This window comes from Protopterus annectens, chromosome 3.part0 (genome assembly GCF_019279795.1).
Source record: "Protopterus annectens isolate FY-2018-M chromosome 3.part0, PAN1.0, whole genome shotgun sequence".
Classification (NCBI taxonomy): domain Eukaryota; kingdom Metazoa; phylum Chordata; order Ceratodontiformes; family Protopteridae; genus Protopterus; species Protopterus annectens.
In genome coordinates this window covers 1620909873-1620921879 of record NC_056731.1, presented here as the reverse complement: position 1 = coordinate 1620921879, position 12007 = coordinate 1620909873, and positions in this window count along the sequence as shown.

Genomic DNA, 12007 nt, shown 5'->3' with positions numbered 1-12007 from the left:
AGTTGTAATTATTTGATAAAATGGTCAGACCTCACTAAAAATAATAGTGCACTGCAGTTCCCAAAAGGAAAAACTTATGACTGGGTTATTTCAAAAATTCTTAAAAAAAAAATCAAAACAGAAAAACCCACCTTTTCCTTGATGGTCAGCTTTTAATGATTGGCAAAACAAATCTAAAAATAAAAAAAAGGAATCTGTAGGTAAAAGTTTAAAATATAATTCAGTTAGATTAAAAACACAGCTGCAGGGAGCTAATATAACAGTAAATATATTACAAAAATGTGCAAAAAAGTCCAGTACCTGGAGTATCTATGTTCTACAACAGTTAAAAAAAAATTAAAAGTTAATCAGTCCGATTCTTCTGATGATGATTGGCCTCCGATTCCTTCAGCCCACCTTCACCATATGATAATTCTGCTTCTTATAAAGCTGACAGCCCTCCCTTGCAAATTAAACACTGTGATTAATAAAATTAATAGAGATAGAGGTTGCTCTTTTGTATTAAATGATAGCAATAGTGTAGCTATGGTGAGGCGAAGGGGAAAATCACCCTAGGCGCTGTCTACTCCAGGATGTAGTTTGTGGATGTACTACAAAAAAAAAAAAAATTATATATATATATATATATATATATATATATATATATATATATATATATTGGGTCTACCTGAAAAGACCAAAATCCCACGTTACTGAATCTGGCATGACTGAGACAACGTAGCCGAAACCTGACACAAATGAACACTCAGAATACCGGAATTTTATTGTGGGAAAAGAACCACTTGGCCACCATGGTGAATCTTTCCTTTCCCCACTGCAGTGTGATCTCGGAGTTGGTATATTTAGTTAGGGGGGGGGGCACAGCCCCCCACATTGGTGTGGGTTTCATTTGCGTTGGTTTGTCTTTTTATGGTGATAGACAAGTGGTTATTTTCCCAGAGTTCCTTATTGGTGTTCCAAGTGTTCAATTATGTGAGGTTTTGGCTATGCCGCCTCGGTCATGTCGGACTCGGTAATGTGGGATTTTGGTCTTTTTAGGTAAACTCATATATATATATATATATATATATATATATATATATATAAATATATATATATATATATATATATATATATATATATATATATATATATATATATGTACACACACACACATATAGTATATATTTTATTTAATTTCCCTTTAAGGGAAACAACAATGTGAACATCCTAACTGGACATCTGAGATGGTCCTGCATGCCTCCCACCCCACTTATGTTATCTTGCTTAAGCATCATCTCAAAAAGACCTGTGATTGGCTGCCCAGGTAGAGGGGGCAATGCCAGTGTGCAATAAAGGCAGTCTCTTTGGCTATATGTTTGCCACCCACAGTGATCTTGTTTGGTAATTTAAATTGCTCGTTGCAGGTGCATTTTTTTTTAAATGTTAAAGACCTATCGTTTCTGCCTGGCAGTGGCTGAATTCCATCAACCAATTCAACTGCTGGAGGTCAGGACATGAAGAGACAGCAGCGGCAGCAGCTTTTTGCTGTGTTGTGACTCGGGGGTAAAGACTGAGAGTTCAGAAATAAAGAACAACAAGTAAGTAGGGTGTTGCTTACTAGTACACTTGTGCATACATGGGCAAACTACTGAAGGCTCATTGGGGGAATTGCTTCTTTCTGGTATCATTTGAGTGCCTGCGCATACATCATGGAGAAATTACTGAAGGGGACATTGGCAAAAATGTTCCATTTTGGTGCCTGTGCATACATGGACATACTACTGAAGGGATCTTTGGGGGAAATGTTTCATTTTACTGTTACCTGAGTGCTTGAGCTTACATGGACAAACTACTGAAGGCATAATTGAGGGAATGTTTCATTTTGGTATCACTTGAGTGCTTGTGCATACATCAACAAACTACTGAAGGGGTCACTGGGGGAAATGTTTCATTTGGGTACTTGTGCATACATTGACAAACTACTGAAGGGATCTTTGGGGAAATTATTCATTTTGGTGTCATTTGGGTGCTTGTGCATACATGGACAAACTACTGAATGGTCGTTGGGGGGAAATGTTTCATTTTGGTACTTGTGCATACATGGACAAACCACTGAAGGGATCTTTGGGGGAAATTATTCATTTAGTTGTTAGTCAGTGAAAGTGTTTGTGCATACATAGACAAACCTAGTGAAGGGGTCATTAGGGGAGATGGTTCCTTTTGATGTCAAGCTATCAGTGAACGTGCTTCTGTATGCACAGACAAACTACTTCAGGGGGTCAGTGGGGGAAATTATTCATTTTGATTTTCACCTGAGCAATGTCTTGTATTTTAGCTTGAAGAGTAACTGTTAAATGGTACACAATACCCTGGAACATATGATTATGCATTCAATAGTGGTTTAAAATGTCATGCAACAACACTATGATGTTATTCAGTTATGCTTTAATTTTAATATCTGTGTGATTTCTTTAAATTGCTAAAGCCATGTTGTGTTTGGTTATGCATTACATGAATTAAATGATTAACTCTGAAAATGCATTAAACTTTCAATAAACTTCCTGTTTGACCATGCTTTTGAGCCTCTTGTCTCTCATGTTTCTTGTGAAAAGTTGTTTTCAAGGCATTTTTCCACCCCTGCATGAATTTTTTTTTTACTGTAAATGTCAGGGGTGTGCCAAATGATGGTCTCGCCCTGGGCTCCAAATGGCCTAGCTACTCTGACTGATATAGCAGACAATTACTGAATTAGAAGTGAGAGATTCTTCAGCTCTGGTTATAAATGATATGTAAGGAAATGAAGATTCATTTATTAGAGGAACTGACAATCAGAACCAGAACAAATATACCAATCCTAAAAAATTATGGGCAAACATCATCAAATTACTACACCCAGGCAATGTTGGAACACCCACTCCAGCGACCAATGATCACTCAACAAACAGAGCAACCCAGTTCAACAAGTTCTTTACAGATTCCATCCTAACTCTAACCAACACTCAAAAACAGTCTACTATAACCAAGTCACCCAAAATCAATTCTACTAGTCTGACCTTCTCACTTCAACTTGTCCCCATCTCCACGATTAGAAAGATGCTTAATAAACTAAAGCCAACAGCTCTCTCCGCAGACAGTCTACCAACTGAATTCTTAAAAATCGCTGCTAACGCTATTGCATATCCTGTAACAATTCTCATTAACTGCTCCATAGCTGAAAATACAGTAACCCACCTGTGGAAAATTTCCTCCACTACACAAAGGAGGCAACTCCAGAGAACTAACCAATTACTGACTTATCACCATACTTTCCACTTCTCCAAAATCCTAAAAAGGTGTGTACACACATGTCATGTCATTCTTAAACTCTTATAATCTACTGACAAACACACAACATGGGTGTAGACCATCACACAGCACTACTACAGCTTTCATTTCTTTCATGCAGACAGTCAACAAACACAGAAACAATGGAAATTATGTCTCAGACATATTCTTAACTCTTTTCAAGGCCTTTGACATGGTTCATCATGTTAAACTCATCGACACCCTCACAGAATTAAACCTAAGCCAATCTACCATCTCTTGGCTTAGAAATCACCTAACAGGCAGACAACAGGCAGTCAGATGGCATCAAGAACTCTCTCCACTACTACCAGTCTCAGTAGGAGTCTCACAGGTTTCCATTCTTGAACCAATGCTGTTTTCCATTTTCACTAACAACCTACATACTGCTACACTTCATGCTTCCATCATCCAATACGCAGATGATTCTACACTAATCTGTGCCCCCCCAGGTTCTCCTACAACAAACACAATCCTCTTTTCTTGCTATAGAAAGTTGGCTCTCTGAAGCACAATTAATATTAAATCCCAATAAGACCCAGCTTATTATCTTTCCACCCACACAACACACTTCTCATAACATTGCATTCAACATATCCTGCAGTAATAACACAGTCATATCTCCTGTCACTCATACCAAAGTACTAGGAGTTACTATTGACAGCAACATGAAATCTGACTTACATATATCCAGTACCATAAAAACGTACTCAACAAACTTGCCATGCTATACAGGAACAAACACTTCCTAACAAACTCCACCAGAGCAACTGTTGCATGTACCCATCTCATATCTACTCTTTTATTTGGGGACTCAACTATGGCTCCTAGTTTGCAGTCGTCTGTGAACTTTGTTAACCAAAGGTCTTCTGTGTTAGCCTATACTTTAGAGAAGTAGATACCAAACAGGAGCGGTCCCAGGACTGAACCCTGTGATACTCCACTTGCCACTGGTATGAAGTCAGATTTGAAGTCTGCAACATTTACAGCATGGGTTCTGTCAGTGAGCCAACTGGCAACCCATCTTGTGATGTAGGGATTTATACCTAGTTTAGTGAGTTTAGCTATAATTCCAGAATGGGGGATGGTGTCAAAAGCCTTGGCGAGGTCAAGACAGGCTGTGTGAACCACCTTACCCTCATCTACAGCTCTGGTGACTGCCTCAAAGAAGTCGATCAGGTTCAGGAGGCATGATCTGTCATTCGCAAACCTAAACTGAGTGGGGTCCAGAGTTTGGAGGTTACTAATGTCTTTGTTTATGAGTTCCATGATGATACATTCCATGGCCTTACAGACCAGGCTAATAGGGTGACAGTTCCCAGGATCAGTGGTGGCTCCCCCTTTGTGGAGTGGGATAACTGTTGCTATGCACCATTCAGTGGGGACAAAGTCTGATGTGAGACTATGACTGAACATGGTGCTTAGGTGGGGTGCCAGTTCATTCTGAAGTTCGTGTAAATAGCAGCCTGGGATGTTGTCCCATGGATGCTGTGTTTTTGGCTTTAGAGAGTGCAGCTTTTACCTGCATAGTTGTGATTACAGGGATCTGCATTCTTCCTGTATAGTTATGGGCCCTTTGTGGGGGGGGGGGGCAAAGTTAGCAATGAACCTATCTGGCAGGACATTGGCAATATCAGTTGGTTCTGTCATTTTCATGCCATTGTGCTGTAACTCAGAGCAGACTAGCTGTTGCCGTTAAGATTCTTGACATAGCTATAGAATGCTTTGTGGTTGTCCCTAGAATCAGTGGCGATTTTGTTTTCATAGCTAGCTTTGAAGGATCTTATAAGGGATCTCGTCTTCTTACTGAGGCTGACCTGGGAACTCCTCCACTCATGGAATTTTACTCTCTTTTGCAACAGTTTCTTCCTTCTGTTGTAGAGATTGTTTATGGTAGGGGACCACCAGATTGGCTTCCTTTTTTTGGAGGTTAGCATCTGCATCTTGGTTCTGTTTAGGATAGCATGATCCATGCACTCATGTAAGTGCTTATAGAGTGCATCTGTGTAGGATTCAGCAGTCGTAACGGTATTGTCCATATGCATAGGTGTCATGAAGTTCACCACTTCTGTCTTAAGAAGCATAAAGTTGGCTTTGGAGAAATTTTTTACCATGATTTTCTTAATGGGAGTGGGGGTGGGATGTGGATATCTAGGGTGATTAGCTTATGGTCGGATCTGACCAATGAGGTGTTGACTTCAGGTGTGGAACACCGGTCATTCATGTTGGTAATGACTAGGTCTAGGATATTGTTGCCCCTGGTGGGGGTGTGGATAAGTTGATCCAGGGCATTGGAATTTATGAATTCCAGAAAGCGTTGAGTGAAGGAGTTGTACATGAGTGGTTTTCCCAGTTAATGGTGGGGTAGTTGAAATCGCCCATTGTTAGTGTGTTTGGTTGAACCCTAATATTTTCCAGTATATCAAGAAAAGAGGAGTGGGAATCCTGGGGCGTGGTGGGGGAATCTGTAGCAAGCTAAAATTTGGATTGCAGTTTTGCCCAGTTAGTTGCACTTGGATAACCACGGATGCATTATGCTGAGCAACTAGCCTGGAGGTGTGGATAGCCTTATTGAATATGGACACACCTCCGCCTTTGGTGTCCCGGTCCAGGTTAGGTGGCCGAAAAGTGTGATATGAGTTATAGCTTGGTAATGCAGGGGTGCTCTCTGGAGCCTTGAACCAGGTCTCAGTCACTGCACAGATATCGATGTTCTCCATTTTAAGGAGTGCCTCAAGGGAGTGCATTTTGAGATTTAGACTTCTAGCATTGAGTAGCATTACCCTTAGTTTTTGCATGCCTGTTCCTGTTACGGTGGTGAATTTCTCATTTGAACCTTGCCTAAAAAAGGCACTATAGGGGCAGCAAGAGCCTTAGCCAGTATCCAGAATCCCAGGGGTGACAGATGCAGGCCATCTCTGACAAAGCATCGTTGTCTGTCGACCATGTCGTCCCAGGCAAGCAGGTACTCGATCCCCTTAGAATGACACCAGAAGCATAGCCAATTACTGAAGTCAATCATTTTGTCCTTGTACTGCGGTATCATTCTGGGCGACAGCAGGATGCTACTCAGGGCTACAGTCATTCCTGCCATTAATAAGCAGCCTGGGATGTTGTCCAGTCCCACAGAGGCTGTGATTTTGGTCTTGAAGTGTGCTATAACCTGCTCTATGGAGATACTAGGCAGAGGACTGGTGATGAGTATGTTATGGGGTATGACTGGTGGGGACAGGGGGTGAAGTTTTCACCAAACCTGTCCATTAGCAAATTGGCGATGCCCTCAAGTTCAGTGTAAGTGGTACTGTCCACAGCTAGTTCAGCACAAAGTTAGGCCTTCCCTTTTAGAGTTTGGATGTAGCTAAAGAATGCTTTGTGATTTTCCTTAGCTAGGGATGCTAATTTAGTTTTGTATTTAGCTTTAGAGGACTTTACAAGATGTCTAATCTGCTTGTTTATGCTTTGGATGGAGTTCTTTCTTTCCTGGGACCGTTCCTTCTTGTTTTTTGATATTAGCTTATTTCTCTTATTGTATAACCTATTTATGTTGGAGCTTCACCATGGTGGATTATTTTTCTGTGATGATCTTGATTTGATCCATTCTGGTACAACTGTGTCTATGCATTAATATAGGTGTTTATACAGGACATTTGTGTACACCACAGTATAGGGGTCATTGCTGTCAGTGTTGGCAGAGGTCTGAAACTATTGATGCCATCCCTCCATAGGCTATAGTTTGCTTTGGAAAAAGTTGTTATCCTTTTTTCTCCTGAGGGTGGGTCAGGTACAATCATCACTTCAAACAAGACTGATTTCTGACTGGACTTTACCAGGAGAGCCCCATACATGGGGTGATGCAGTGATCCCCCATGTTGGTGAGCACTATGTCAAGGATGTTAGAGCCCTTTGTGGGGGTGCTGACTATCTGCTCCAGAACATTTGTGTTAACAAAGTCCAGGAACCTTTGGGTGGGCATGTTTGTGCTCATATATGTTACCCAATCAATGGAAGGAGAATTAGTCACCCATGACCAGGGTATTTGGCTGTACTGAGAGTGACTCAAGTAGGTCCAGGTAGGCTGAGTGTTTTTCATGGTTGATGTTGGGGCCTATAGCTAACAATCATGTAGTGCGGGGGGGTCTTTCCTACAGTTAGTTGGACTTGGAGTAACTCTAGGGAGTCATACTGTTTAACCAGTCTAGAGGTGTATTTGTCTTTAATGAAGATGGATACTCCTCCTCCCTTGTTTTTTTTTTTTTTTCATATTTGTTTTGTGGACTGAACGTTTGGAAGGCATTATAGCCCTGCATGGCCAGGGTACTCTCTGAGGCTTTGAAACATGTCTCTGTGACTGTGCAGACATCAGCATCTTCCAGGGTGAGAAGTGTTTCAAGTGAGTGCAGTTTCTGATTTAGACTCCTAGCATTAAGCAGCATAACCCTGAGTTTTTTTCTGGATGACATTTTTACGTCGGGAATTTTGTTCTTATGACATTGCCTAAAAAAGGCACTATGGGGGAAGAAAGTACCTTTGCCAGCAACCTAAAGCCTAGAGGCAACAGGTGAAGACCATCTCTGGCAAAGCAGCATGGTCTATTAACCATATCACCCCAGGCTGCCAGATAATGGATCCCCCTGGATTGACACCATAAGCTAAGCCAATTGTTGAAGTCAATAGTTTTTTTTTTGTTTGTATTGTGGCATCATCCTGGATATATATATATATATACATATGTGTATATATATATATATATATATATATATGTGTATATATATATATATATATATATATATATATATATATATATATATATACATATATATATATATATATATATACATATATATATATATATATATATATATATATATATATACATATATATATATATATATATATATATATATATATATATATATATATATATATATATATATATATATATATATATATATATATATATATATATATATATATATATATATATATATATATATATATATATATATATACACACACACACACACACACACACACACACACACACACACACACACACACACACACACACATATATATATATATATATATATATATATATATATATATATATATATATATATATATTATATATATATATCATTTTTTTAATCACATTTTGTTTTTTTTTATTTCTCTTTAAGGGAAACAACAATGTGAACATTCTAATTGGACATACAAGATGGTAAATACCATCTCTGGCAAGGCAGCATGGTCTGTCAACCATGTCATCCCAGACTGTGAGATACTGGATCCCCCTAGATTGACACCAGAAGCTAAGCCAATTGTTGAAGTTAATCATTTTTGTTTGTATTGTGGCATCATCCTGGGTGAGGGAAGAATGCTGCTTAGGGCTAGGGACATACCTTCCTTAGACACGCAGTCTGAAAGCTCCATCATGCCTCTCTTCATATAGTCCATTGAGGTATGTCTCAAGTCATTCACTCCAACATGGACTATGAGAGTCATAACAGTACTTGTTGTTGAGAGACTTGAGTTTGTGTTTGATTTGGAGGATCCTGGCACCAGACAGGCAGCTGAGCGTGACTTTCTCTTTGTCCAGCCTAGTGAAGGGGACATATATGTGTCTCACTATGGAGTTGCCTATGACCAAGACATTTGGTTTAGATAGATTTTGCTTTATTGGCTTATTGGGTGAGACACTGATGTATGTGTCATTATGTGTAGTGGCTGCTGTTGGGACCATATTGTGTGCAGAAGGTTTAAGCTTGGGAGGTCTTTGCTCCTTTGGTATATTTCTAGTGAGTATCTTCGTGTATGTGGGTTTATGTGTTGTGTGCTTGGTTTCTGTGTGGGGGGATGAGTGTGGGTGCTAACAGCCTGCTTGGTGTTTGTTTGTTGTTACATGAGAGAGAGCGAGAGCATTGATTCCAAACTCATAGTATAGATACATCTCTCACATATTGTATTTGTATGCTTTAGGAGTAGTAGGTTATCTGTATACATGAGGCAAATGCTACATTGCGTCAGGATGCCCGTGTCAATCAGGCTGGCTGGAGAACCAGTGGGAAACTGACTTTCCATTATGCCAGGTATATTCTGTAATAAGTGGTGGAAGATGGGCTAGATGGACCAGGTTCTGCTGTAGAACTAGTAAAATCAACTAATCTATGGGAGGTTTAGGAGCAGAAACCTGTGCTGGCAGCTCAAAAAGTACATCTGGGCTGCTATCTGGCAGCAGTGCACAACTGTGTTCCTCACTGAGCAGCAGGGACTCTTAGGAAGGTTCCCTCACAGTTACCTAGGGAAAATGTAACTTTTTAAGTGTTTGCATCTATACATGGCAGTGCTAACCTCCATTGTGCAGTGTGCAGTGAAGTGCAAATGCTGTGTGTAAATATCAGTTAAATAAAACAGTTTTCAAACAATCCAACCAATAGGAAAACCCAAGACTGAGCCTTGTTCCAACAATCCCCAACTCAGATGGGTCCCTGACTACACTCTTCTGCCACAGAGGTGCAAGAGGGCCCTCTTAATGTAAGATGGCTGGCTTCAGTGCTCAGAAAATGCCAGTCTAGATTCAGAAAGTCTGAAGCTAGCTTATGCTATAAATTGTTCAAGTACTTTAAATAGCAGTGCAGAAAACACATTCACAAACAAAAACAGATTAAAGTAGGCAGCAAAATCAGTTGCAAACAGTTTAAAAGTGCAAAAAATGTTAAAAATACTTATTTTTCGGTAGAATTCACTGGATGCTGTGGATGTAGTTCAGTTTGACTTTAGATCTCGGGCTAAGGAGGTCAAACTCTGAGCAGCTCTGGTAGACTGAGCACAAACTCCATCAAACGCTATGTTTAAATATCAGCTAAGTAAAACAGTTTTCAAACAATACAGTTTTGATATGTGAGTGGGTAACATTATTAAATACAATGGTTGCAAATGAGGGTGTATTAAAAGACTGAGTTCGGTACACCAGACAGGCATATGATTAATAACTATAGTCGAGACAGTTGTAATTATTTGATAAAATGGTCAGACCTCACTAAAAATAATAGTGCACTGCAGTTCCCAAAAGGAAAAACTTATGACTGGGTTATTTCAAAATTCTTAAAAAAAAATCAAAACAGAAAAACCACCTTTTCCTTGATGGTCAGCTTTAATGATTGGCAAAACAAATCTAAAAATAAAAAAAAGGAATCTGTAGGTAAAAGTTTAAAATATAATTCAGTTAGATTAAAAACACAGCTGCAGGGAGCTAATATAACAGTAAATATATTACAAAAATGTGCAAAAAAGTCCAGTACCTGGAGTATCTATGTTCTACAACAGTTAAAAAAAAATTAAAAGTTAATCAGTCCGATTCTTCTGATGATGATTGGCCTCCGATTCCTTCAGCCCACCTTCACCATATGATAATTCTGCTTCTTATAAAGCTGACAGCCCTCCCTTGCAAATTAAACACTGTGATTAATAAAATTAATAGAGATAGAGGTTGCTCTTTTGTATTAAATGATAGCAATAGTGTAGCTATGGTGAGGCGAAGGGGAAAATCACCCTAGGCGCTGTCTACTCCAGGATGTAGTTTGTGGATGTACTACAAAAAAAAATTTATATATATATATATATATATATATATATATATATATATATATATATATATATATATATAGGGTCTACCTGAAAAGACCAAAATCCCACGTTACTGAATCTGGCATGACTGAGACAACATAGCCGAAACCTCACACAAATGAACACTCAGAATACCGGAATTTTATTGTGGGAAAAGAACCACTTGGCCACCATGGTGAATCTTTCCTTTCCCCACTGTAGTGTGATCTCGGAGTTGGTATATTTAGTTAGGGGGGGCACAGCCCCCCCCCCCACATTGGTGTGGGTTTCATTTGCGTTGGTTTGTCTTTTTTATGGTGATAGACAAGTGGTTATTTTCCCAGAGTTCCTTACTGGTGTTCCAAGTGTTCAATTATGTGAGGTTTTGGCTATGTAGCCTCGGTCATGTCGGATTCGGTAATGTGGGATTTTGGTCTTTTTAGGTAGACTCATATATATGTGTATATATATATATATATATATATATATATATATATATATATATATATATATATATATATATATATATATATATATATATATATATGTACACGCACACACATATAGTATATATTTTATTTAATTTCCCTTTAAGGGAAACAACAATGTGAACATCCTAACTGGACATCTGAGATGGTCCTGCATGCCTTCCACCCCACTTATGTCATTTTGCTTAAGCATTATCTCAAAAAGACCTGTGATTGGCTGCCCAGGTAGAGGGGGCAATGCCAGTGTGCAATAAAGGCAATCTCTTTGGCTATATGTTTGCCACCAACAGCGATCTTGTTTGGTAATTTAAATTGCTCATTGCAGGTGCATTTTTTTTAAATGTTAAAGACCTGTCGTTTCTGCCTGGCAGTGGCTGAATTCCATCAACCAATTCAACTGCTGGGGGTCAGGACATGAAGAGACAGCAGCGGCAGCAGCTTTTTGCTGTGTTGTGACTCGGGGGTAAAGACTGAGAGTTCAGAAATAAAGAACAACAAGTAAGTAGGGTGTTGCTTACTAGTACACTTGTGCATACATGGGCAAACTACTGAAGGCTCATTGGGGGAATTGCTTCTTTCTGGTATCATTT